Here is a 27,714-nt window from a genome sequence, read left to right as displayed (position 1 = left end):
TCAGTCACTGAATCTTTGGTGATCACTCTGCTCCTGATGGTGTTACAGAGACAGGAATGTGTCATGTGTCTGTCCTGTTGTCCTGCCAGTGTGTCCTCTGATGGAAGTGAGGACAGACGTTCAGAGACGTTGAGTGTGTGCTGGCTGATGTGAATATTGGGAGTGAATGCCCTGAGATGACTCGTGACTACAATAACAGCCTGCAGTGTGCTTAACGTGATGCAGTGAGTCAATACGGGACGGCGGCTGTCGTGAGCAAATACCTTGATCCTGCTTGAGATCCAGATGGGTGGGGTTTGATCTATAAGATAATACCAGAGCCTCAAAGTTTTGACAATTGAATTGAAGTGTTTGAAGGAACATTTGCTCATCTATTGTGTGAGTGACAGCCCAGCTGGCTCTCATAAACCCCACCCCTCTGGCACTCCCCGCAGGTTAAAACAAACAGGAGAAGAAGTTATTTGCTCTATGTTTTAATAAAAAAAACTCTCATGCTAATGTTGTAGGAATCTCTCGGCTGCTTGGCTTGTGAATTTAATTTTTCACTTCACCTGCTGTTGACAAAGATTTTGAGTCCAACTTCAGCACCAGTAAGTCTGTTCAAGGACGGAAAATAAAAAGATATGTGCTGGAATATTTGTGGCGAGGAAAAGGCCTCCTGATCTGTTCCCATGCACACGCACACACACACACACACACACACACACACACAAAGAAACAGAGCTGACAGTACTGTCACATCATTTAGCAGAGGGGGAGAGACGCTGCTTTCTATTGAACATGACTCATTGAATTTAATAAACAGCCTGACGTTGGAAACAAGGACGCAGAGTAAGTTCAAGTATCTGGAGGAGATAAAAGCCTGCGGAGGAAAAAGAGGGCGTGTAACCTTCACCGTGACGGTTGTTTAGAAGAGGAGTAGCGCCATTTGTTTCATCGTTAGCATCCAAACATTTAGTGTTGGACATGTGAGGGACACGTTACTGAACAGATGGTCCAAATCGAAGCAGCTGACGCTCAGATGACATCACTGCGACTTTAACTGTTTCGGTTGAGCTCCAAAAAATGTTCAAACCTACGAAACACATTTTGAACTGATGACAGCACGATGCAACTCAGTGGTGTCTTTTCATCAGATCCTGATTGATGTCCGCATCTGTCACACGCCCAGTATATAACACAGGCTGTCTGTTAAAACCCTGATGACATCACTATGATGTCATCAGGGTCATTGTCTCAGACGTTACTCCTCATAAAGTTGGTGGACTGCCCCTTTTAATCTCCTCTGTGTTCTGATTCAGTATAAAAGTTTATAGAAGAATATTTTCTCCCTTTGTTGAAGTCATTTATGATGTTATGATTTTACTTAGTTCATTTCTGCTGCGTGACGTTTACATGGTCACCAATTAATAGATCTTATTAAATCTACCCTTTACATGATGTCTGTGCTGTCCCTCTCCATGTTTCAGTCCCCTAAAATGTCCGACCTTGTTGACACTGACTCGTATATCTGTGCAGCCTTTGGCACTTTTGAGGTGTTTACACATTCCTCTCCTGAAGGGGGCAATGTCTGTGCGCTCTCCTAAAACCTGAGAGTCAATCGTACGGCAAGCAGCTGGGTTTGTTACGACACAAACTGAAAAGCCAATCAGTGTCTGATGTGTCGGACGGTTCAGCAGAAGGAACAAGTGAAAACTCCGTGTAGAGCGAACTCATGACACCTAAAATAAAGATCTGAGTCAGATGGAACAAATCTTCAACAAATTCTCATCAGAGCTCTGATATATAATGACATCATAACAATGTGAACACAGCAGCGGCGGTGGGCGGAGTCAGGCGCAGAATTTCTCAATCATGAGCTCCTGTCTGTCTCAAAGCTGTGATGTCATCAGGTGTACAGACCTGGAGCTACTCCACAGACACTGATGGAGTGTTATTGTGTCGTAGTGTCTCAGCTCAGTGTGTCGACAGAGCAGCTGCAGTCTTTATAATCTATGACATCACTGATCTGAGCTTCAGCAGGATGAGATGTTTGTGTTTACTGATAGTTTTGGACGGTCTCTGACCACAGGCATCACATGTATGAGTTTTGAAAATGGGCGTAGTTCCCCTTCAAGAATGAAGCTGATGAAGTTTTTATTGTTGTAGTTTTGTTGGAGACGACAGAGACTGACCTTCAGAGGAGTCTTTGTTTGTTTGGCGTGGTTCTCACATTAATAATGACTTCAGAGTTCAAACAGATCCGACCGAGCATGGAGCTGATGTACTTCCTGCTCCTCCTCTGAGCCGCCTGGCTAACCTTCACTTTACCGCTCGTAGTGGTTTGGAGTAATGGGGCGTGGCCGCGGGGTTCGGGTGCGAGGCCTCTGAAATGACCCTGTGGTGAAGTAGTGAGGGCCAACATAATGTGGTCGTCGTCCAGCTTGTCTACGCAGGGCGTTGCCATGGTTTCCAGGCCGTAAAGAAGAAGTCTTTAATCGAGCCGTTGTCATGATGAGATAGTGGTGAGGGAGAGATAAAAAAGAGACGGAGCTGTGTATCTGCTGCATCTCAGAATAGAAATGAAGCGCCTGACGGACAGCTCGCTGTGAGAGACACACACATAAGGTTCATTCCTGGTGTCATGGCGTTCCCAGGGCTATACGGTGCCTGGGAACGTGTTCATAAATGACATGCTCCTGACACGCTCCTGGCTTATGTGTGTCTCTACATGGTGTGCTATGTTCTGTACATGCTGGTGGATTAGCAGAAGTGTGGAGCGTGGTGTTGGGTGATGACGGGGTGTGTGGAGGAGCGGCGCTGGCTCGGATATCCAGCTGACTGGGCTCAGACCTCAGGTTTCCGCCACGTCATCCAACACACTGTAGATAGCAGGGTGGATGGCGAGATGGGTGGGTGGGTGTATGGCAGCACCGCCGCCTGCTGACATTTGTTCCAGAGGGCGAGACACACCTGGTGGTAGCAGAGCTGTGTCTGCGCTCCCACGTGTCGGCGTGTTCAGGGTCTGATGTTCACCTCGTGTCCTGGTGTCAGCCTGAGAGGAGACGGCGTTTGAAGCAGGTCGACAGTGCGGCTGTATTGTTAGAGGAGGTGTGTTTGTGTTGGCTGGCGGCCGGTGTGTAACTGAATAAAGTGGCCCTCTGCCACAGCGGCCCCTGCGGTGGAGGGGTCCCTGTAGGAGTGAAAATCGCTGCCTCAGCAGACTGTGTAGTCTCACTCTGCGTCTCCCTCTTTAATATGGGAAACATACGTAGGCCGGCCTGTGATGTCAGCTGTTATTGCTGGACGCCTGCTATAGGAAAAATCTCATTTGCCTTTGTGCAGCGCTGCAGTGAAAAGGAGCTTATGTCATAAAGACGCTATTGTGGCTGCTGCAGGGCCCGCTGTGTGTGTGTGTGTGTGTGTGTGTGTGTGTGTGTGACCACTCTGAAACACTTCACGTGTGTTTACCTCACATTGGACAATGGTGTGTGTGCCTGTTTGTTCTCAGTGCACACACACACACACACACACACACACACACACACGCGCGCGCGCGCGCGCGTTTATGAATGAGAGCTGAGACTGTAGCTACAATGAATGATGACATGTTTCTTCTGCCTGACGCTCTTTGATTTCATGAGCTCTTTGTCATCGTGCAGTTGTTCTGGCAGCTGGAGGAGAAGTTACAGGATGAGGGCGGAGCAGCACCATCACCAGAAAGAAAACAAAAAACACGTTGGTGTCGTTTCTACAAAGATTTCATATCAACTTCTGTAAAGTGACGCGTTTCTCATCATGTGCATGTGAGCTGACTGTGACACTGGGAGGTGGAGCTGATGGAGGATGGTGTGATGCTGAGGTGGAGCTGATGGAGGATGGTGTGATGCTGAGACGCTGAGGTGGAGCTGATGGAGGATGGTGGAGGTGACCATCAGCTATGACTGTGGAACCAAAGCAGGTATTTTAAAGGAACCTTTCAGCCACAGAACGAGCGTCTGTTCAACACTCAGTCACGTCGTGTTACCTTAAACTCATGAGGGAAGCTTCTCTCATGTCTCCACAGAAAACTGTGAACATATTGATCCATTGATTGATCAGGAATCATCAGTTTATAGACGCTCACACAGCTGGTACAGAACGATCCAGTCACTTCACAAACACTAAAATAACCTCAGTGTTGGAGCTTCAAAGATCAGTTTCACTTTTAAACTGTGATGTTGTCCCGACTGGATCGTTCTGTTCCAGCTGTGTGACTCTGTAAACTCATGGGTTGATGCAGTTTGGCTGTTCTTAAAGTTGATCCCCAATCAATCAGTAAATCAATATGTTGCAGTTTCCTGTGGAGACATGTGATAAAAATGTGACTGGCTGATTTACAGGTGGCCATTTTGTTTGTACAGTGTTCTTTTAAGGGATCGCTTCAAGTAGTTTGGACACAAAGATAAAGTCCATCCGACTCCACCTGAATTTTAACATGTCTGAGTTTATGGAGACGAAGGAGAAAATCAGGCTTCCTGAGAACCTGACGGACACACTTCATGATGAGGAAAGGATTTTGCGTTATAAATCTGACCTGAAGTCAGTTTATGATTGGGACTGTGTGAGGCTGGATGCCTGAACCTAACAAAGTCTGTTTCCTATTAATGATCCTACTGTGCTTTTATGTGCCAGGATGTTCCCAGTGTCAGACTGAAGGAACAAACTGAAGGGGTTTTGTGGACCTCAGCCTCACATCAGTAATAAGAGAGTCATGTGTGTTTCAGACACAGCAGCAAAATACACACAGACATAAGAAATAGAGTCCTGATCTTCAGACAGTGTTTGTAGCTTTAAAATGAAATGTACATTAACTCTTTAAAAACCCAACAGAGTGGGAGCAGAGAGGAGAGTCTGAGTTTGGACAGATGACATAAACTGTATGTTTCTGTGATGAACACAGACTGTAGATCTGCAGCAGGTTCAAATAAAACATTTGATATTTATCGCCACCACAGTTTTTTTTTTCGTTAACCGTTCCCGCTCCGTGGCGTGGAGCCTCCCCTCACATTCAGCAGCAGATTTGTGCGCTGTCCTCTAAATCATTTCCCTCTCTCGCAGATTGCTCCCTGCTGGAATATTGGCCTGACAGCCGTTTTTTTTTCCTCCCTCTGCTTCCCCAGTGGACTCATTTACATTTATGCACGCAGCAATTAATTACAGGCTGGCGCTGGCCTTGTAAATTAGAGGGAGCCGAGGTCGCCCTCATTATTGCCCCTGACAGTTAAAGCCTTGTTTGGGTCGTGACTTCAGGCTGGGACACTCTTCATACATCTGATATCACTTTGCAGCAAATGAAGAGAATTTACTTTCCTGATGAAAATCTTATTTCAGTTTTTCTTTGTTTTATTTTTCACTGGAAACAAAAAGGTTGAGCTGAGTGAGTGTCGTCCCTCCAGGCCTGTGTTGTGTGTGTTTTGGGGGTCTTACATCCAAACACTTGTGGAGGGGGTTTTCTATAGAGCCAGGAGTCAGGCAGGCGACTTCTCACGGTATCGGCCTTTTCATGAGAAGACGCTCCAACTTTTTCTGGCTCCTTCCCTCACAAGGCCGTCCTTTCTTCTGTGTCACGCAGCGATGTGTTTGTGCATACCTTAGCAGCCTGACAAAAGAAGGCAGAGACCCTTTTCACTGCAGCCTTTGACATTCACCTCTTGTTTTTACAATCTTTCCAAGGCGTGCTGTTTGCACAGTGGAACAGGCTTTGTCTTGAAGAAGCGGGACAATGGTGAGCGTCATAATGTAATCTCTTCGGCATGGTGAGCAGAGGGGCGAGGTTTAGATGTATGTGCCGGCGCTTGCCCCTTCCACCCCTCCCCCTCCCTCCTGCCCTTTACTTCAGTAATATTTCATGTTAACAGCCACTCAGAGGAGAATACATGTTGTCACTCTCTGGTGTTCACCTCGCTCCTTTGTCAAGGAAACACAAAAGCTTTTCACTCATGCAAACATCCCGTCCGTCCCTCCACTCGTTAGTAAAGGTGTAGTGAGCAGCAGTTTGCCCACCCACATGCATATCTGCAGCCATGTCTGTTTTATCAACGTCACCGCACAACATTTAGACGCAGACATTATTGGTCCCCCACCTTTAGCAAGTCCTTTATCAGCCTGAACCAAAGCACACACAACATCAAAGTTCTGCACTTTGTCCCATCAAACACTCTCCAGTGTTCACAGCTCAGGGTGTTGGTTGGACTCTCAAACAGTCTCTGAACCCCCTACATCCACAGACACGCCCACTTCAGGTGGAGACTGACCGGGTGAAGAAGGAGGCAGGGTTTCAACTCTCTTTTTTCTGAACCACCTCTGTTTATGTCACACATACAAACAACTTTAACATCATCAACACCTTCAGGAACAGATCGTCTGGAGTCCTTTTCACACAGAGACGGTGCCATAGAGCCTCTACAGCATCCTGTCTTTACACAGAACCAAACGACGGCGGCATCGTGTGGCTCCAGGGTGTGATGTCAGACAGTATGATGACATCACACAATCAAGAGAGATGTGACATGTAACACAACAGCGTTGGCCTCTAGTGTGACCTATAACATACGTGTCAGCAGCTCTTTATAAACAATAACAATGACATCACATGTCAATAACAATCATTTAGCGTCCCTGTTATATGGCAACTGATCTCGTCCTCTGCTCCGAGAGTAAGGAGCTCCTGGACCTCATTGTTTGAGTTAGCTGCTAACTGCTAACAGCTGCTGTTCCTCTTCTTTGAGTTAGCTGCTAACTGCTAACAGCTGCTGTTCTTCTTCTTTGAGTTAGCTGCTAACTGCGAACAGCTACTGTCCTTCTTCTTTGAATTAACCACTAACTGCTAACAGCAGCTGTTCTTCTTCTTTGAGTTAGCTGCTAACTGCTACCAGCTACTGTCCTTCTCCTTTGAGTTAACCACTAACTGCTAACAGCAGCTGTTCTTCTGCTATGAGTTAGCTGCTAACTGCTAACAGCTGCTGTTCTTCTTCTATGAGTTAACTGCTAACTGCTAACAGCTGCTGTTCTTCTTCTTTGAGTTAGCTGCTAACTGCGAACAGCTACTGTCCTTCTTCTTTGAATTAACCACTAACTGCTAACAGCAGCTGTTCTTCTGCTATGAGTTAGCTGCTAACTGCTACCAGCTACTGTCCTTCTCCTTTGAGTTAACCACTAACTGCTAACAGCAGCTGTTCTTCTGCTATGAGTTAGCTGCTAACTGCTAACAGCTGCTGTTCTTCTGCTATGAGTTAGCTGCTAACTGCTAACAGCTGCTGTTCTTCTTCTATGAGTTAACTGCTAACTGCTAACAGCTGCTTTTTAAGTCTCCCTCAGCGGGTCACACACACACATACCACACTGTCAAAATGTTACAGCTGTGCCATCCATGATTCCGTCCTTGCAAACCGTCCTGGTCATACAGACATCGTTTTAGTCCTGTAACTTCCTCTGCTGCCGGCCTAAAGATGAGACAACTCTGTCCATCATTCCATGATCGTACCTTTTTTTAAAGAATACCGAGGCAGAATAATTCCTGCCTTGAACAGGAAGCGTGAAAGGGGCTTGAGAGAGGTCACCATCACATCCATTTGACAGATGACTTAATTTTGATCCTCTCTATGATGTCATGTATTGAGTGTGGCCAATCGGAAAGACAAACTATCTTGAACACAGCCTGGTCCAGTGGTGAATCTTCCTATAGGTGACACAGGCACCACCCTGGGCACTGAACATGCTGGTTTCGGCCCTGCCCCGGTCTTTGTGGCACCACTCATCAGGGACTGAAAATAAAACAACCTGTTGCCTTAAATGTGATCAGATATCATGTCTGGTATCATGTCATGTCATGTCATGTCATGTCATGTCTTAGACAGACAGCGTGTCCAGCTCGGCCGGCTGTCCTCTGACAGACAGCGTGTCCTATAAACTGATCATTTCTGGGTCGAGTGAAGCTGAATGTGGTTTAATTGTCCATATGATGATGAGCTGTTTCCCATGGTGCGGACATGGAAGTGGCAGCGCAGAGCCTCATGTGGTGCAGAGCTCATTCACACAGCTTCTGTCTCATAGAGTCTCATTGTTCTGGCTGCAGCGTGTCCGCGTTGGCACAAGTGGCCCTGACAGCTGCAACAAGACAACATTTGGGACTGTGCATATTTAGTTGTGTCAGTGTGTGTGTTCATTGTTCAGGTGCAGGCGTCGCTCTGAGTGGACATAGTGGATCTCACAGTGGATCTCCTTGTCCTGCATGGATCTCTTTCCTCTCCTGTAACGCTGTGACGTCACAGCTTCACTCAGACTCAGCTTTTGGTTTCTTTATCAAACAGGTGTTTTTTCTGTGTCTGGCTCAGTGGCAGAGTAACATGTGCCATTTATACAGTAGTTGGACAGTGAGCCAAAAAGGTAGCTGTTACTTCCTGCAGTTGTCAGGAGGAGCCTGGGATGGTTTATAGCCGGGTCTCTGATGTCAGCTCCTCCTCTGAGGAGGTCTGTGTGTCATCTGTCATCAAACACTTCTCACATTCTGCTGGGTTTCTCTGCACCAGTTTGACCTGTTTCTACTTAAATTTACAGTGTAAATGTCTTTTAGTTCAGTCAAAATAAAAGTCATCTACGACTTCAACGTTTTTATCGGGGGAGACAAATGAACATGTTCTAAATAATGAGGAGGACGTGTCTCCTGCGTCCCCCCAAAAAATCTACAGCTGTTGCCGGAGTCACTCGTGAACTTATCAGTTTTATAAAACAGCAGCACAACGTGATCATACTGTGATGATATGAGTCAGGTGCCCACACTCAGCTATCGTCCCAACACACTTTGGATCTTTCTTTGTCTCCGCCTACAAAATTCTGAGGCCTCAGTTTAAAACACAAAGTTTTAATATGTCTGGATGTTTAACGAATCCTAACACAACAGTCGGTATGATATCTGACAAACCAGTGCCCCACGAATGACGTCATGTCGTTAACCTAATGTAAGTTATGTAATTAACGTCATGTGACAGAGGTTCGGTTTAGGAAAAGAAACAAGGTGACATCGTACTTCACAATGACTCAGAGTGATCCTGACTCGACCGTTCAGGATCACTTCCATCTTTACTCTGTCAGCTAATTGGTCACATGATCACAGCCTTGCAGAATACATGAAGTAGCAGCTCATCATTTAGAGGAATATGCACGATTTTTAGTGCGTTACTTTTTGTAGGAACACGTAGAGCAGTCCTGTTTGATGCAGCTCTCAGAGGGTTAATGTGCTCATGTAGGATCCTGAGAATCTGCAGGGGCAGGTATTGAAATCTATATTTATGAAGTCTTGAGCTGCACCCTCAGTGACTGCAGCGTGTCAAAGTGCTGCACACAGTCAGCACAGTCAGCATCACTGATCAAACTTCTGATCACTCTAGACGGAGTTATTCTGATCGACCCTGCACCCTGATGTCACCAAAGGGTTAATGCACCTTAAACGCAGCAGTGTGTTCACATACATAAACATCTATGTGTGTGTGTGTGTGCAGGAGTGAATGGGCTGTTCTATACAGGGTTCATGTTGTGTGAACGTCAGTGTCCGCCTGCACACGAGGCTGAGTGTGTGTGTGTGACAGAACATGTGTGTGTGTGTGTGTGTGTGTGTGTGTGTGTGTGTGTGTGTGTTGCAGCAGCTCTCCTCTGCTGGGCAGCCAGCTGTCTCTGTGATTACCCAGCATCCTCCAGGTGTCAGATCTGCCATCTGCAGATGAGTGGCAGGGCGTGTGTGTGAGGAATGGAGGGAAGAGAGGGGGAGAAGAAACAGAAGAACTGGTTCTGCAGACATCTGGAACGTGTTCAGACGGGTCAGCAAGTGCCACCGAGTGTGAATGGCGCTCCGTTGAAAAGGTGGTTTTCAGAGTCCTCGGCTTCTTCAGCTGTTATTGGCTGATTCTGCCTCTCACACTGAGGAGACACAAGAGCTAGTATCTAACAGAAATGTTTCTCACACACTATTTGTTCTCATTATTATTATCAGAAGAAGAAGTGTTGGAGCGTTTGAGCTGTTTGAGGCAGAACTGGTCTTAATTGTGTCCTGAGAGGAAAAACAGTTGGAAGAGAGAAAATCATTTGGTTGATTAAAGACATGAATAAAAGATCACACACACACATACCGTCTTTGCTTTTTTCTTCATTGTTCTCAATTAGCCTCAAATTGTAGAATCAAAGGCGTGTTTGTGTTCCGCTCTTTGTACAGCTTAGATATTGCGTTAAGGCGCTGTCATAATGTCAGGGATGCTGCTGTGGTGTGTCTGTGTGGACGCAGCCTCCCAGTCTCAGTTAAGACTCCAGCTCCCATCATCCTCTCTGAGTGGGGGCGGTCCCGTCCTGAACCTTCAAAGTCGTCCATCGGCAGTTTGACCTGTTTGATGCAGTGATCTGTTTCCTGTGACCCCGGCTGTAGCGTGTGAGTGTGTGATCAGGCTGACCTCAGGTCAGCGGTGTATTTAAAGCAGCAGCCCACCAATGATTATCTGTCCATCTGACGAGCGGCGCTCTCAATGGGATCAATTTCTGACAGAAAATATCAGGCACCACCGACTGTATTAAGACTTCAAAGCTGCGTGTGAGAATCACGCTGTTTGTCCTTCATTAGCGTGGCGGTGTGTGTGTGTGTGTGTGTGTCGATGTTTGTGCAGTGTGAGAAACAAACTGATCCTCTGTTGGCTCTGCCGTGGACTCCACACTGGACCTCTGTTCAGTCTGTAACGTCCACCACACGGGGACCTCAGGAGGGTCCACGCAGCGTTCACCGGGCGCCAAAAAACTGCTCCATCCAGATACTTTGTCAAAACCACAATCTGTTGGAGGGACGAGAATTTGTTCAGCGTCCATTAAAATGTATCCTGATGTGGAGGGTGACACACTCATCCTCTAAAGGGTCAGTTCACCCAAAACTACACATCACTCACCTTCTGTGGCAGGAAGCTGCGAAGATCGGTTTGGTTTTACTTTTCCAAGATTTGAGACCTCTGTTAAAATAAAACAATTAAAGTTTGTGAAAATATAACAGCAACATCTCTCTGTGTCTGTTCCTGCGTCTCTGGTAGAAAGTCGTTACAGTCAGGCCATTCTCATGGACTGTTCATACATATGTAGATGGATTAGATGTATGTAGGCTACAGTGTGAGGGGGGTCGCCTGACCCTCACTTGCAAAATGTCACTCAAATTAACACGTACAAATCAGGAAAAGATTCAAACTGACCACAAAGAGATGCAAAGATTCTGCAACGAGACACAAATAAGTGCAAGAAGAGGCAAAACAACCATGAGACACAAACATGAGAAACACAAAACCACAAAGAGATGTGTTACAGCTACAAACAGATGTGTTATAGCTACAAACAGATGTGTTACAGCTACAAAGAGGTGTGTTACAGCTATGAACAGATGTGTTACAGCCACGGACAGATGTGTTACAGCCACAAAGAGGTGTGTTACATCTACAAATAGATGTGTTACAGCTACAAACAGATGTGTTACAGCCACAAAGAGGTGTGTTACAGCTACAAATAGATATGTTACAGCTACAAATAGATGTGTTACAGCCACAAAGAGGTGTGTTACAGCTACAAACAGATATGTTACAGCTACAAATAGATGTGTTACAGCCACAAAGAGGTATGTTACAGCTACAAATAGATGTGTTACAGCTATGAACAGATGTGTTACAGCTACAAATAGATGTGTTACAGCCACAAAGAGGTGTGTTACAGCTACAAATAGATGTGTTACAGCTACAAAGAGGTGTGTTACAGCTATGAACAGATGTGTTACAGCTACAAACAGATGTGTTACAGCTACAAACAGATGTTACAGCCACAAAGAGGTGTGTTACAGCCACAAATAGATGTGTTACAGCTACAAACAGATGTGTTACAGCTACAAACAGATATGTTACAGCTACAAATAGATGTGTTACAGCCACAAAGAGGTGTGTTACAGCTACAAACAGATATGTTACAGCTACAAATAGATGTGTTACAGCCACAAAGAGGTATGTTACAGCTACAAATAGATGTGTTACAGCTATGAACAGATGTGTTACAGCTACAAACAGATATGTTACAACCACAAAGAGGTGTGTTACAGCCACAAATAGATGTGTTACAGCTACAAACAGATGTGTTACAGCTACAAACAGATATGTTACAGCTACAAATAGATGTGTTACAGCCACAAAGAGGTGTGTTACAGCTACAAACAGATGTGTTACAGCTACAAACAGATATGTTACAACCACAAAGAGGTGTGTTACAGCCACAAATAGATGTGTTACAGCTACAAACAGATGTGTTACAGCTACAAACAGATATGTTACAGCTACAAATAGATGTGTTACAGCCACAAACAGATATGTTACAGCTACAAATAGATGTGTTACAGCCACAAAGAGGTGTGTTACAGCTACAAACAGATATGTTACAGCTACAAATAGATGTGACACCAGAATCTGTGTGTTACCCATGAAGTCAGAGAGGCTGCGACCATGTGACCATGTGATCATGTGACCATGTGATCATGGGACCAAAGCATTGATGGGGGTAAAGAAGAAAGTACATAGTAAGAAGGAAGGTCGGGGTGGTTGTTGGGTCAAACAAACACAGGACTGTCCTCCAGGAGATGTTGTTTGTGTCCTGAGCGAGACCAAGAAGCTTTCAGTTATTATAAGATATGTCATCACCACTTTTCCTAAACTTAATCAACGTAACTTTACTTGCCCAAAGATAACCCACAAAACTTTGCATTAACTATGTAACGTGACAACATTGGTGATAATTCAGCTGAAACCAAGTGAACACTGAGTTGATTTAAAGTTCGTCCTCATATTTCTTTTCATAAATCGAACTTTTATTTAACTTTACTTTCCTAAAAATAACTTTGTGTTACGTACATAACTTCACCTTTAGTGGGTAACTTTACATTTGGTACTTGATGTGACAGCGCAGTTCATGAGGTTTGTCCTCACCATGTTTCTTTTTCTAAACCGAACCTACGTAACTTTACATGAAGTTTGTAAAGTGACGATGTCATTCATGAGGAACTAATTTGTTAGATACGAGCTGTTGTATGAAGACACATTGAGTGAAAGCTGTGACTATAGAATGAAATTCCCTTTGTGGTGTCAGAGGAAGAAATGTGAGAAAGACGACCTGGACAGATGAATCCAAACGATCTGTATGTGTAGATACCACGAGATTTAAGTCAGTGATTTGGGTGAAGTGTACCTTTAACTGATGATGATGATGATGATGATGATGAAACATGGTAATAATGATGTTCTGATGTTTTCCTCTTTTCCAGGTGACGTTCATGAATTTTAAAATCATCCACAAGTGAGAAGAGGGTGTCGGAGCTGAAGTCTCTCATTTCTGTAAGTGTGATATTAATATCTTCTGTCAGAGTGTGTGTGTGTGTGTGTGTGTGTGTAATTTTTGCCTTTGTTTGGCACTCTGGATGACTCTGATGACTCTGATGATGATGATGACGATGATGCCTCCAACAAATAGTCAGATAATAGTAAGATTATTAGTGTTCATAGAGAAACGTGATTGTTTTTTTACTTGAAGCAAAACGCAGCGACACTTGCTGAAGTTTGAACATTGAACGTTTTGCAGCAGCAGTTGTCTTAGCAGAGTGTGTTATGTGTGTGTGTGTTATATATGTGTGTGTTGGTCCGTGTTAGTCCAGCGGCACATACAGAACACTTTTGATTTGTTTCCCAGCGAATGCAGCGCTGCTCTCGGGTTAGTATTCTGCCCTGTGCGCCCTCAATAGCAGCTTTCAGTGCGGGTGAAGAAAGGGGTCTTTTAAAGTGTCTCGCAGGCATCACTCCAGGAAGCTTTCAGCGCCGCGACCTACAGTACGCCTTTTAATGGACTCTCTCTGTGTGAGCAATAAAGATTGTATCTGGAGTCAGATCGTGCTGGAGGAGGTAACACTAGCCCAAATGAAGCCGGTGAGGTGGCGGCGGCCCGTGCTGATGGCTTCAGCAGAGACACATGAAATGTACAGATGGGAGAGGTTGGAGAAAAGAGCCATCGGACCATCTGGCTAATCCCCCTGTTTAAGAATACTTATTAAGGCCCTCTGTAGTGGCCCTTGAGCCGTGTCACTGCTGGGTCAACAAGTGGCCTCACAGAGTGGACAGAGCGGCTTCAGTGTTGTGTTGCAGGTGATAATCTGTGTCCTGCCGCTTGGTCCAGGACTTCACTTTTAAATGCTGATTTATGGCTCCTGTAAATCCTGTTTGTGTCCCAGTCTGGAGGTTTGGCCCCCACCCAGGGGGGTCAAGGCTCCGACACTGATTAATGCGACCTCTGACACCATGTACACATAGATTCATTTTAAAGATTTATTGTGTCACTTTTACACATTAAAATGTCTAAAAACAAGGAGACCATCCTGATGAGATCATCCTGAACATTTCCAACAGCTTTCTAACCATCGTTTGGTTTCTGTCGCCTGTCAGTGATGTCATATCCCCTTCATGTATGTGTCAGGCATGTTGTTGTCTGTAAAAAGCTCTCATAAGTTTTTATCCTGCTTTAAGCCACATCTTTATGATACGTTTTCATTTTTAATGATATATTTTAACTTGAAGGATTTTAATCATCAGACATCTGAATCTGAAGTTATCAGATCTGAGCAAACATCAGAGGCAGCTGTGCCAAACACCTGAAACGTCTTTATTCAGTGTAACTGTGAGAAACTGTCTGCAGTGACGCTCATACCAGCAGAAAATTACATATTTTACATTTAAGGGTACTAAAACGTTGAGAAGCACTGATCTGGAGCAACCGGCGTGACGTCTGGTGATGGACATCTCTGAAAACAATATTGTTACGACTGAAGATCAATAAAATAATACAAACATCACAGTAATTAATCCAGGCCTTGTACATTTATTTCCTGCGACTGAAGAAAGGAACAGTGTCATTGTTGGGGAAAACCGGAGCACTCGGGCTCGCCTTTAATTCCATCAAACAGCCTTAATTTCATCAGCTCATCTGGAAACTTGAAATCACATTATTGTGTCTTTTAACATGCAGTTGCTTTTCAAATGGAATTATATGGCGGTGAGATGACAAGTGGACCCTCCTAACACAGTTAGAGTCTGTACAGGGAACCGATCGTGTCGTGACAGGAACAATTTATTTTATCTTTGTTTCGTAAGACTTTGGGAGGAAGTGGTTGCTGATTGGTGGAGAGTTTACAAAGTCAAAGCTCAACTGTACAAAGTGTGTTTAATGATGAGAGGAGCTGAGGTGTGATTGTGTTCAAGCTGATCACTGGACCTGAAACAGGTTCATGCTGGTTTCACTGTGTTCATCAGCAGAGCCTCGAGAACGTGATCCACATTTTTATTTGTGCATTAAAAATGAACATGTTATTGGTCATCGTGGTTATGGTCAGGAAAAGATCATGTTTTAGCTAAAACTACCAGGTTTTAGGGGAACAATCGCTGCTGTCTACACTGACGGGTCAGATTTAAACCCACGTCTACGCCGCTGGAAACACAGTGATGACTCACTAAAACACTGGTTGGTCTGGAACAGGGTCTGCAGGTGTCACGCCATCCACCGTCCTCTCCACCTCCCAATGACATCTCATCTCATCTCGTATCTCTGACACTGTAGAAACACTGACATATAAAACATGCAGATATAATGTAGTGGTACAGTTTTCTTGAGGCTCCTGGGCTGTTTATAGATGAAGCTATTTTCATACTGAACCTGTGAAGTCGTGGTCTGACATGCGGCACTGAGACGGACATTGAGAGACAGACTTCAGTAGGACTTATTTCTGGAGCTGTGTTGTTACGCATGTTTGCTGTAATGGCAGTCATTTGCACAGAGTTAGAAGAGTGAGCAGACAGCAGGCAGCTGTTGGGCTGATTTGTGGTCAGCTAATGAGCTAATGAACTCACTGAGGTCACCTGTTTGGCGTTTTCAGAAACAATGTCGTCCTCTTCTTTGACTGGAGCTTTGTATGTGAACTTCAGTGTGTCACAGCGCAGTACGGATCAGCGCTGCTAATGGGCAGCGTCTAACAAAATTTACTGTGGTTTCTCAGTACTTAGCTTCATGCTAACAGTCAGCTATTGTGTCCTCCTGAGCTTGGACATTTACTGGACTGATCTGATTTGTCCACACATATGAAATGTTCAGAGCGGACAGAAAGCCTTGCAAGTTTGCGGTGCGCAGCTTCATGTGGGAAAAGAGAAGTGGAGCGATCGGCCACGGCCACGCTTGGAGTCGGCACATTGGCTCCCGCACGCCAGCACATCTGTGACAAGTACATATGTTAGTGTGTTATGTATTTAGTTGTTTTCCAGGCTGCGTCTGTATCAATTTATTTGTGTTTGTGCCTGCCTGCATGCATGTTTGTGTTTTGCACACTCATGCCTCATCAACATCCCGTCTGAGGCCCATCTGGTTTGCTTTGAAGAGGCTGATGGAGCTGCGAGGCAGGGCCGGGCCAGCGGCGGTTCCTCCCCACTTACACATAAATCCACGGTGCCAGGCCCGCTGCCAGTAACAGTATAGACCAACCCTCGTGGCTACTTCCCAAACCACCCAGGCTCAGACCCCACTTTCTCTCTTCTATTGCCCTTGAAATGGGGCCTGCTCTAAATATTATCTCCCCCTGTGCTTTATCCCTGCGTTTATCCCTCCGTCGGCACAGAGAAGAAAGGAGCCGTGGGGCTGACTCACTTTTTCCCCTCTCTTCTCCTCTCTCCAAAACCGCAGGCAGCGGCAGCGGCTTCCTGGAGATGAGCGCTTTTGTCTGTTGTGTGACCGCTGCGGCTTTAGGCAGATCCTCCTCTGATGAGGTAATGCACGGGCTTGATGAGGAGGCAGGGTGAGGAAGGAGGAGAGCGGCTTCTCCATCTATATTTTAACCTTTGATTTATCCAGAGGAGAGGAGACGCGCGCTCTCCTCAGCAGCTGCAGCCGGCTTCACACGGAGGCCGCTGCTCACATTCACACCTACTCTGAGGTGGTCGGTGATCAACTGGTGATCAACTGGTGATCAACTGGTGCCTGCTGGTCGTCTCCACTGCAGCATCTGTGGGTAATGAGTCAGCAGCTGAGGGAGGAGCAGTCATCATTCCTTTCTCTGAAGCTTTTCCAGGTTATCTTGTTTTCCAACCAGCAAACATTTCAGCATGAAGTCTTTCAGGGAATCATGGCGTCAGGTAGTTTGAGGGTGAACTGTGTGGTGTGGTGACGGAGAATAAGAGGAGTGGAGAGTGTTGGGACACGGAGGGACGGGACTGGTTATGCTCCTGGGGATCAGACGAGGTGCCTGGATAAGAGTCAAACTTCCAGAAGCATGAAAACTAAAGTTTGATTGATTCATGAGGTGTGATGATATTTTTTGTCAGGTCTCAGTCACCCTCAGGTGTGTCGCTCTGACACATCTACCTGACTTGATGCGAGTGTGTCAGTGGTTGATGAATGGACAGATGTCATGTAGCAGATTAATAGAAGAGAGGTCAGCGTGTCTCCATCAGTTTCCTTCCCCTGCCTGTGAGGAGAGCGTTCCTCTAACAGGAACAGAAAATCAGCTCCTCACACGACAAGTTTCTGATGAAGTATGAACCGTGTGATGAAAAGAAATGGCGGCGACTCCAGTGTTGCTGCGGATGCTTCAGAAAAAGCACATGACGTGCACGGCGCTCGGGCTAAACGGAGGAGCTGGCAGCAGAGTGAAGTGTCGTACACGAGGAGCTGGCAGCTCTCAAACTTTGAAACTGGAGGGAGAGTAAATGTGTTTGTGTCTCACAGTTACACTGAGCCCTGCCTCTGATGAGCTGCTGTAATACGTTCAGTAAAGTTTATTATCATGTATAACCTGCCCCAGTTTGGATAAGCCACGCCCCCTCCACCAGTAACTCCCAGGTAAAACACACAGCCTGATATTTCATGTGTAACTTATAAAGTGTGGTAACTTGACGTGAAGCAGCAAATAAGTTTAAGAGTTTAATTTGAGATAACTTTGCTAATGTTATAAGTTATATGTAAATATGAGGCTGTGTTGTTTATCTTGGCGTTGCTGGTGGAGGGGGCGTGGCTTAGTCAAAGTGATGAACATATGCTGTCGTCTCAACATATAATACACAGTGACATCTGTAATGCATTTATTTATTAACCATAAAGAGGACAAACAGTGTGCACCCTAAATATGAAGACAGATGACTGTTGAGATTAAATCTGCACTGTTTTCATTAGATATTGTGTTCAGTATTTCATATTTAACCCTCTGTGCATTTTATATTCTCCACCATTCCTTATTTAACGCAGTTTTACTTTAAAGACAGTCTACTACAATATACAAGTTGTATTTACATTTGTATCTGTGCGTATATTTATCTTCAGCTGCATTTATATTATCCATAGTAAAGTATTGATTCCTCCTGCACAGCTCTGACACTGCACTCTCAACACCACCATCATATCTACTGTAGTAACAGCTCTCTGCAGTCGTCCTGACACCAGACGAGCATCTCACTGCTCTGTGCTTTTATTCTCATGTTTGTGTTCTTACACTCTGACACTATCTGGGGTTATCTATCAGTTGATGTGAATGTGATCAGTCAGCTCATTAGGTCTGATTAAACACTGATTAAACACACCAGATACAGTGAGTTAAACACACACACACACACACACACACACACACACACACACACACACACACACACAGTCTCTCCACATGTGTGTGCTCGTGTCTTTTCCCCTCTCCTGTCCAGAGACAACTGTTGTCTGCTCCTGATGAGGAATGACTCGCTGACATTCAGGATAATTGCTTCCTGTTTTAACTGTCATGGGTCAGAGGTCAAAGGTCAGACATCAGGGTCAATCTCAGCTGTTGTGCTCAGAGCTACAGGCGACCCCACCTGGTCTTTAGATCATGGAGATCCAGCACATTCGTGTGTTTCCAAACAACGTCTGCCACTCTTCCTCAGGCTGTCGCTGCAGAGAAGGTCATCTTCACCTGCTGAGCTCCATCCTGAGAAAACCAGAGAGTCTGAGATATCTGCTGTTTGAATGTTTCCTGTCGGGTCAGAGAGGGCGAAGGTCGAGACACAAACTAACACCTGTTACTGAGGCAGCGTCTCTTGAGTGAACGCCGTCCTCCTGACTCCTTCACTCCAACCAGCAGCTCCTCATAATGACAGTGTCCTCATTACAGTAAAAATCCTGCGTCTCAGTTTAAAGCTGCCATCAGCCAAAATGAAGCGGCCTTAATGGCTGCTGATTGCATTCCTCCGCTGGCTGACCCCCTCCTTTCTTTCCCAGTGATCTGATCGTTTAAGTACATGCGAGCATAATTGAGGTCTCTTCCTTGATTAGATTTGCACCAGCTTTTAACAAAGCCTGCTCGAACTTAATCCAATGAGGCCCATTGTGGGCTGAGCGGAGGGATGACATCGCTCCTGGTTAACTTCAAAATCAACCCAGCCGTCCAGCAATTAGAGGCTGCGCCGATAAAGACGCTGCACGACTCAAACTAATCACACAATGTTCCTCAGAGCTCACAAGATAACAAGTGGACAATTGAGCCGTTGCTCAGACATGAATTACCTCCTGACTGTTCAGACTTTAGACAGCAGCTTCAGAGCTGAAACATGGAGAGACTGCTTTGACTTTATTTATTTAGATGTATCAGCCTGCAGAGCTCCGCCTCCTCTGCTTCTGTCTGATCATCAAACACACCTGTGTTCACCTCCATGATGTCGACATCTCAGACTTCTACACAGCTCCACAAACAGCAGTCGTGACCCACTGGGAACACAGAGGTGTCGGCTTTGGCTGCGTCCTCCGGTGACACCTGGCCGTCCATAATCACAGTTAGACACTAAACCTGCCTCTGACCTGTGGCTGTGTGTCACACTCAATCCCATAATCCTCTCCTTTGTTCTCTGTCACCATCAATCAGTCAGAGACCTGCAGTCCGACACAGGAAAGTCTGTGAGGATACTTTCTTTAACTTTAATTACACTCACTGTTAACCTGCAGCTGAAGTTACTAACAGAAAACGAAGGAGCAGCTACTCCGATACTCGATGAATCATTTAGCGCCATGCTAACGTCACAGAAGGAACCATTACATTACATACACTGCTACATGTAGCGCCATGCTAACGTCACGGAGGGAACCATTACATTACATACACTGCTACATGTAGCGCCATGCTAACGTCATGGAAGGAACCATTACATTACATACACTGCTACATGTAGCGCCATGCTAACGTCACGGAGGGAACCATTACATTACATACACTGCTACATGTAGCGCCATGCTAACATCACAGAAGGAACCATTACATTACATACACTGCTACATGTAGCGCCATGCTAACGTCACGGAGGGAACCATTACATTACATACACTGCTACATGTAGCGCCATGCTAACGTCACGGAAGGAACCATTACATTACATACACTGCTACATGTAGCGCCATGCTAACATCACAGAAGGAACCATTACATTACATACACTGCTACTTGTAGCGCCATGCTAACATCACAGAAGGAACCATTACATTACATACACTGCTACTTGTAGCGCCATGCTAACGTCACGGAAGGAACCATTACATTACATACACTGCTACATGTAGCGCCATGCTAACGTCACGGAAGGAACCATTACATTACATACACTGCTACATGTAGCGCCATGCTAACGTCACTGTCTCTGTCCCTGTCCTTGTCTCTGTCACTGTCTCTGTCTCTGTCCTTGTCTGTTACTGCCTCTGTCTCTGCCCCTGTCCCTGTCTCTGTCTCTGTACTTGTCCATGTCCGTATCTCTGTCCCTGTCTCTGTCCCTGTCCCTGTCTCTGTCTCTGTCCCTATCTCTGTCCCTGTCCCTGTCTCTGCCCCGTCTCTGTCCCTGTCCCTGTCTCTGTCTCTGTCCCTGTCCCTGTCCCTGTCTCTGTCTCTGTCCCTGTCTCTGCCTCTGCCTCTGTCTTTGTCCCTGTCTCTGTCTTTGTCCCTGTCTCTGTCTCTGTCCCTGTCTCTGTCCCTGTCCCTATCTCTGCCCCGTCTCTGTCTCTGTCTTTGTCCCTGTCCCTGTCTCTGTCTCTGCCCCTGTCTCTGCCCCTGTCTCTGTCTCTGTCTCTGTCTTTGTCCTTGTCTCTGTCTTTGTCCCTGTCTCTGTCTCTGTCCCTGTCTCTGTCCCTGTCCCTGTCTCTGCCCCGTCTCTGTCTCTGTCTTTGTCCCTGTCTCTGTCTCTGTCCCTGTCTCTGTCTCTGTCTCTGTCCCTGTCTCTGCCCCTGTCTCTGTCTCTGTCTCTGTCTTTGTCCCTGTCCCTGTCCCTGTCTCTGTCTTTGTCCCTGTCTCTGTCTCTGTCCCTGTCCCTGTCCCTGTCTCTGTCTCTGTCCCTGTCTCTGCCCCTGTCTCTGTCCTTGTCTCTGTCTCTCTCTTTGTCCCTGTCTCTGTCTCTGTCTCTGTCTCTGTCTTTGTCCCTGTCCCTGTCCCTGTCTCTGTCTTTGTCCCTGTCTCTGTCTCTGTCCCTGTCCCTGTCTCTGTCTCTGTCCCTGTCTCTGCCCCTGTCTCTGTCCTTGTCCCTGTCTCTCTCTTTGTCCCTGTCTCTGTCTCTGTCTCTGTCTCTGCCCCTGTCTCTGTCCCTGTCTCTGTCCTTGTCTCTGTCTTTGTCCCTGTCTCTGTCTTTGTCCCTGTCTCTGTCCCTGTCTCTGCCCCTGTCTCTGCCCCTGTCTCTGTCCTTGTCTCTGTCTCTCTCTTTGTCCCTGTCTCTGTCTCTGTCCGTCCTTCTTGTCTCTTCTTGTCTATTCTTAACAATAGGATTTCATGCTGACTATAAATAGTCCTGAACAAGTTGTAGCTCACCTGTTGGAGCTGTAACTGATCCACAACGCTTCCCATAGTTCCCCTTGAGGTTGAGTGACCCGGCCCGGGAGGTGCGCGGGGATGAGTGGGCGTGTTGGCGTGTTGGCGTGTTGGCGTGTTGGACACAGGCCCAGTTTGTGAAGGGGCGTTTTGGAAAATCAAAAGCTGTTGATGGTGGTTTCAGGATGTTTTTACTTTGTGTTTGTGATGTTAATGTACGTTATTGAAGTTAGTGCTTCAGCTTTGGCAGAGCAGGGGTGTGTACACACACACACACGCACACACACATACACACACGCACACACACACACACACGCACACACACACACACACACACACACGGCGCTCAGCGTACATACAGCGTCTTATCTGGTCGTGTGTTTGTTGACAGGAGCTGATAAATGCACTTCGATTTAGAGGGGAAACAATGCTGAGCCAGGGACACTTCAGATTGCACTAACTGTGATATGAACACAAGCCAAACTGGTGTGTGTGTGTGTGTGTGTGTGTGTGTGTGTGTGTGTGTGATGGAGAGGGCACGCAGCTCTGCAGTGTGTTTGTCAAAGCCTCAGGATGAAGCTCCACAGTGATTGGCTCCCTGTCAAGCCTCTGATGGCTCGCTGATAACAAGACACGCTCAGATATGCCGTCAGAAGTGCTGCGTACAGGAGAGATCTACAAATGCAAATCATTGATCATCTGGACGCTATTAATTTAACCTATGGAGTCATACTCAATAATTAATGTGTGTTGGCATGTGACCCTGTGAGCCATACAGTAAACAGCATGTCTCATAACTATGGATGAGATCTTGTAGGCAGCTAATATATGGCTGAAAGGCCCAGGGACCAGCCCTGGGTCCTAATAAATCAGCCATATCTAATGAACTCCCTAATTGTGATTTACAGCCTGCGAGCCGAGCGCCGCCACGACACTCCGACACTCCGACACACCGACACACCGACACAGAGTTCCCCCATCACAGAGACGCTTTATTAAAAACACTGCCTCGTTCTGGCAGCTGTGAAATGACTGCGTGAGTCTCATGAGACGTTTGTCAAGATGTGATACTTAGTGTGATAAAAATCAGAACAGCTGGGCGAGAAGCCGCCATCACACTTATACTCTCACTTATTAAGATACACAGTCAGACAGGGAATATAAAGTATAATTAGTGAGTATGAGATGTTTATATCTACACAGGGGGTAGGTCCTCGTTTACAGAGATCACCATGTTGCACCTCCATGTTTCTACAGTAGCCCAAAACGGACAAACCAAACACTGACTCTAGATAGAGACATTCATGTGTTCATCACGTCCTCACTGTGACCTCGTCACATGTCCACGTTTGGTCATGGACTTTTCACGTCCACATATGGCGTCCGAGGTACCCTGGGTGTGTTGGTTGTTGACGTTCTGGGACGCCGTGTCAACTTCAGCCTGTTACATGCATTGTCTGTTTTCAAAATACACTTCTGTTTTCACAGGAAATATACAGTTTGATACAGTCTCTTTCAAAATAAAAGCACTATGTCAGTACAACACCACCAACTGATGTTTTTTTCCTTCAATAACACACACGTGGTTACGTTTAGCCAACACACACATGTGTGGTTACGTTTAGCCAACACACACACACACACATGGTTACGTTTAGCCAACACATACACATGGTTACATTTAGTCAACACACACACGTGGTTACGTTTAGCCAACACATACACATGGTTACATTTAGTCAACACACACACGTGGTTACGTTTAGCCAACACACACACACGTGGTTACGTTTAGCCAACACACACACATGGTTACGTTTAGCCAACACACACACACGTGGTTACGTTTAGCCAACACACACACACACACACACACACACACACGTGGTTACGTTCAGCCAGCACACACACACGTGGTTATGTTTAGCCAACACACACGTGATTATGTTTAGCCAACACACACACATGTGGTTACGTTTAGCCAACACAGACACACACGTGGTTACGTTCAGCCAGCACACACACACGTGGTTACGTTTAGCCAACACACACGTGATTATGTTTAGCCAACACACACACATGTGGTTACGTTTAGCCGACACACACACACGTGGTTATGTTTAGCCAACACACACACACACGTGGTTACGTTTAGCCAACACACACACACACGTGGTTACGTTTAGCCAACACGCACACACGTGGTTACGTTTAGCCGACACACACACGTGGTTACGTTTAACCGACACACACACACGTGGTTATGTTTAGCCAACACACACACATGTGGTTACGTTTAGCCAACACGCACACACGTGGTTACGTTTAGCCAACACACACACACACACACACACACACACACACACACGTGGTTACGTTTACCCGACACACACACGTGGTTACGTTTAACCGACACACACACACGTGGTTATGTTCAGCCAACACACACATGTGGTTACGTTTAGGCAACACACACACGTGGTTACGTTTAGCCGACACACACACACACACGTGGTTACGTTTAGCCAACACACACACACGTGGTTATGTTTAGCCAACACACACACGTGGTTACGTTTAGCCAACACACACGTGATTATGTTTAGCCAACACACACATACGGTTACGTTTAGCCAACACACATACGCGGTTACATTTAGCCAGCACACACACATGGTTACGTTGAGCCAACGCACACACACGGTTACATTTAGCCAACACACACACATGGTTACATTTAGCCAACACACACACACGGTTACATTTAGCCAACACACACACATGGTTACGATTAGCCAACACACACACACGGTTACATTTAGCCAACACACATGGTTACATTTAGCCAACACACACACACACACACATCTGATTACATTTAGCCACACACACGTGGTTACGTTTAGCCAACACACACGTGATTATGTTTAGCCAACACACACATGGTTACATTTAGCCAACACACACACACGGTTACATTTAGCCAACACACACACATGGTTACATTTAGCCAACACACACACACGGTTACATTTAGCCAACACACACACATGGTTACATTTAGCCAACACACACATACGGTTACGTTTAGCCAACATACACACGCGGTTACATTTAGCCAACACACACACATGGTTACGTTTAGCCAACACACACACACACACACACATGGTTACGTTTAGCCAACACACACACACGGTTACATTTAGCCAACACACACACATGGTTACGTTTAGCCAACACACACACATGGTTACATTTAGTCAACACACACGTGGTTACGTTTAGCCAACACACACACACACACACACACACACGTGGTTACATTTAGCCAACACACACACACACAAACATGGTTACGTTTAGCCAACACACACACACGGTTACATTTGGTCAACACACACACGTGGTTACGTTTAGCCAACACACACACACACGTGGTTACGTTTAGCCAACACACACACATGGTTATGTTTAGCCAACACACACACACGTGGTTACGTTTAGCCAACACACACACATGGTTATGTTTAGCCAACACACACACACGTGGTTACGTTTAGCCAACACACACACATGGTTATGTTTAGCCAACACACACACACGTGGTTACGTTTAGCCAACACACACATGTGGTTACGTTTAGCCAACACACACACGTGGTTACGTTTAGCCAACACACACACACATGGTTACGTTTAGCCAACACACACACACATGGTTACATTTAGCCAACACACACACACGGTTATGTTTAACCAACACACACACACACCCACACACACACACACACACACTTTTTTTGTCTGACGCTGGAAGTCACTGCTCCGGGGGGAGGAGCCTGAGCAGCAGGTGCTGGGGGAGGAGCCTCAGCAGACCTGAGCAGGTGCTGGGGGAGGAGCCTGAGCAGACCTGAGCAGGTGCAGGGGGAGGAGCCTGAGGAGACCTGAGCAGATGCTGGGGGAGGAGCCTGAGCAGACCTGAGCAGGTGCAGGGGGAGGAGCCTGAGCAGACCTGAGCAGGTGCAGGGGGAGGAGCCTGAGCAGACAGTTGAAGGAGAAATACAGATTTTTAACATGAATTGTCTGTCAGTGTTTTTCCTAAATGTAATCTGTAATCCTCACTGATTAATCTGACACAGTGTACCTGTATGTGTGGTGCACACCTGGTGGGCTTTGGGTGGAGGTCGTGCTGTGATGCAGACGTCTCTGGATTATTTAGTGGCTGATGTTCGGGTCGTGTTTGCGGTGCTCAGTTTTTGTTGCTCTCACTAAACATTTCTTCTCTTGTTGACTCCAGACTAACTGGAAACATGCGGCGTGTTGCTTCTGTGCCAGGATATATTTTTCTCATTAGAGTCGTATCAACATCGTCGGCTCCTCGGAACAAGGGATGTAAAAGCGTTTATGAACCGTCTGTACGATAGAGTCAGTACTGTTTAAATGCTGCTGTGTAACATGAGTGTCCAGGCTCGAGGTCAGTCCTTCCACCTGAGTCTTATATATTCGTCCTGATTCGAGGGCTTAAGTCCATGTGAATAAGGGCTGCTGTGATTGGTCAGATTAACGCCCAGCATGCTTTAAAGAGAGGCCGTGAACAATGAAGGACAATGGACACGTTGTGTGTTGCAGAGAGGCTCTGACCTGCAGCACACACTCACACCTCTGTCTACGTGTGTTCTGACATGGTGTTCGTATGTTTGACAGCATGGACTGCAGAACGCATCTGAACAAGGGGGGGGCCATAATTTCAAGTCACGCGGAGGGGTGGGGGGGGCATATGCATTGAAACAGACAATATTACTGATGTATTAAATAACGCTGCGGAGCACTTTTTTTATTCCAACGCCACACAGTCACATCTACAGTACATGCATGAACACGAACACATGCTTGCTCAGATTAACCCCTCTGGTCCCACTCTAACATTCACACACAACAGGCCAAGCCTATTTATACATAAACGCACAGATGAAACTATAGCAAACGACAAAGTACATCCAGTCCACAACCACAACTCATCTTGCTGCCTTGAATCTAAATCAACATCATATTCATTATCATCACAAGTCAGCACTCATGTCAGACTGATGTGCAGAGCCGCACACACACACACACACACACACACACACACACACACACACACACACACACAGCTGAACACACACACACACACACACACACACACACACACACACATACACACACACACACACACACACACACACACACACACACACACACACACACACACACACACACACACACACACACACACACACACACACACACACACACAGCTGAACACACACACACACACACAGCTGAACACACACACACACACACACAGACACTGAGTGGCTTCAGTCAGACCAGGGGACGCAGGATTAGTCTGGATTGTGACAGCTCCACATGCCGGGGGACACTGACGTGCCTCCGACCGCCAAACAAGACAACTGCTCCCTGGGAGGAGAAGGCTGCAGCGTTTCCCTTCTCACTTCTCCTCCACCGTCTCTGCACTGCGTCTGCTCATGTAGATGTTGTGTAACTCAGATTCCTGATTTACATCCTGGGATTTATTAGACGTTCTCGTGTGGTGTTAATGAGACGAAGTTGAGCCATAAATGGAACTTAAGTCACATGAATGTGAACGTTGTCGTTATCACAGTCAGACCTTATCGAGCTCATAGAAGACATGAAGCCTTTTATTTGATGTTTCAGATTCTGTAGATTATAATAATTTAAATCATTTTTTCTTTGCAGCAGTTGACAGATTCGTCTGTTTACTGTCTTTTCAAATCAAATCAAGTTAAACTTTAT

General features: G+C 46.1%; 1 protein-coding gene across 4 annotated transcripts in view; it reads left to right on the top strand.

The window, feature by feature from the left end:
* Window positions 1–27,714, top strand: part of LOC125887434 (transcription factor SOX-6-like) — a 142,671-nt gene that overhangs the window by 6,014 nt on the left and 108,943 nt on the right. For all 4 annotated transcript variants that reach the window (XM_049574232.1, XM_049574229.1, XM_049574231.1 and 1 more), the window contains exon 2: window positions 13,334–13,403. The gene's annotated coding sequence lies outside the window, so the exon portion shown is untranslated. The remainder of the gene's footprint in view (window positions 1–13,333; window positions 13,404–27,714) is intronic.

The sequence above is a fragment of the Epinephelus fuscoguttatus genome, linkage group LG4 (genome assembly GCF_011397635.1).
Source record: "Epinephelus fuscoguttatus linkage group LG4, E.fuscoguttatus.final_Chr_v1".
NCBI lineage: Eukaryota > Metazoa > Chordata > Actinopteri > Perciformes > Serranidae > Epinephelus > Epinephelus fuscoguttatus.
This window is presented reverse-complemented; position numbering and strand designations above follow the sequence as displayed.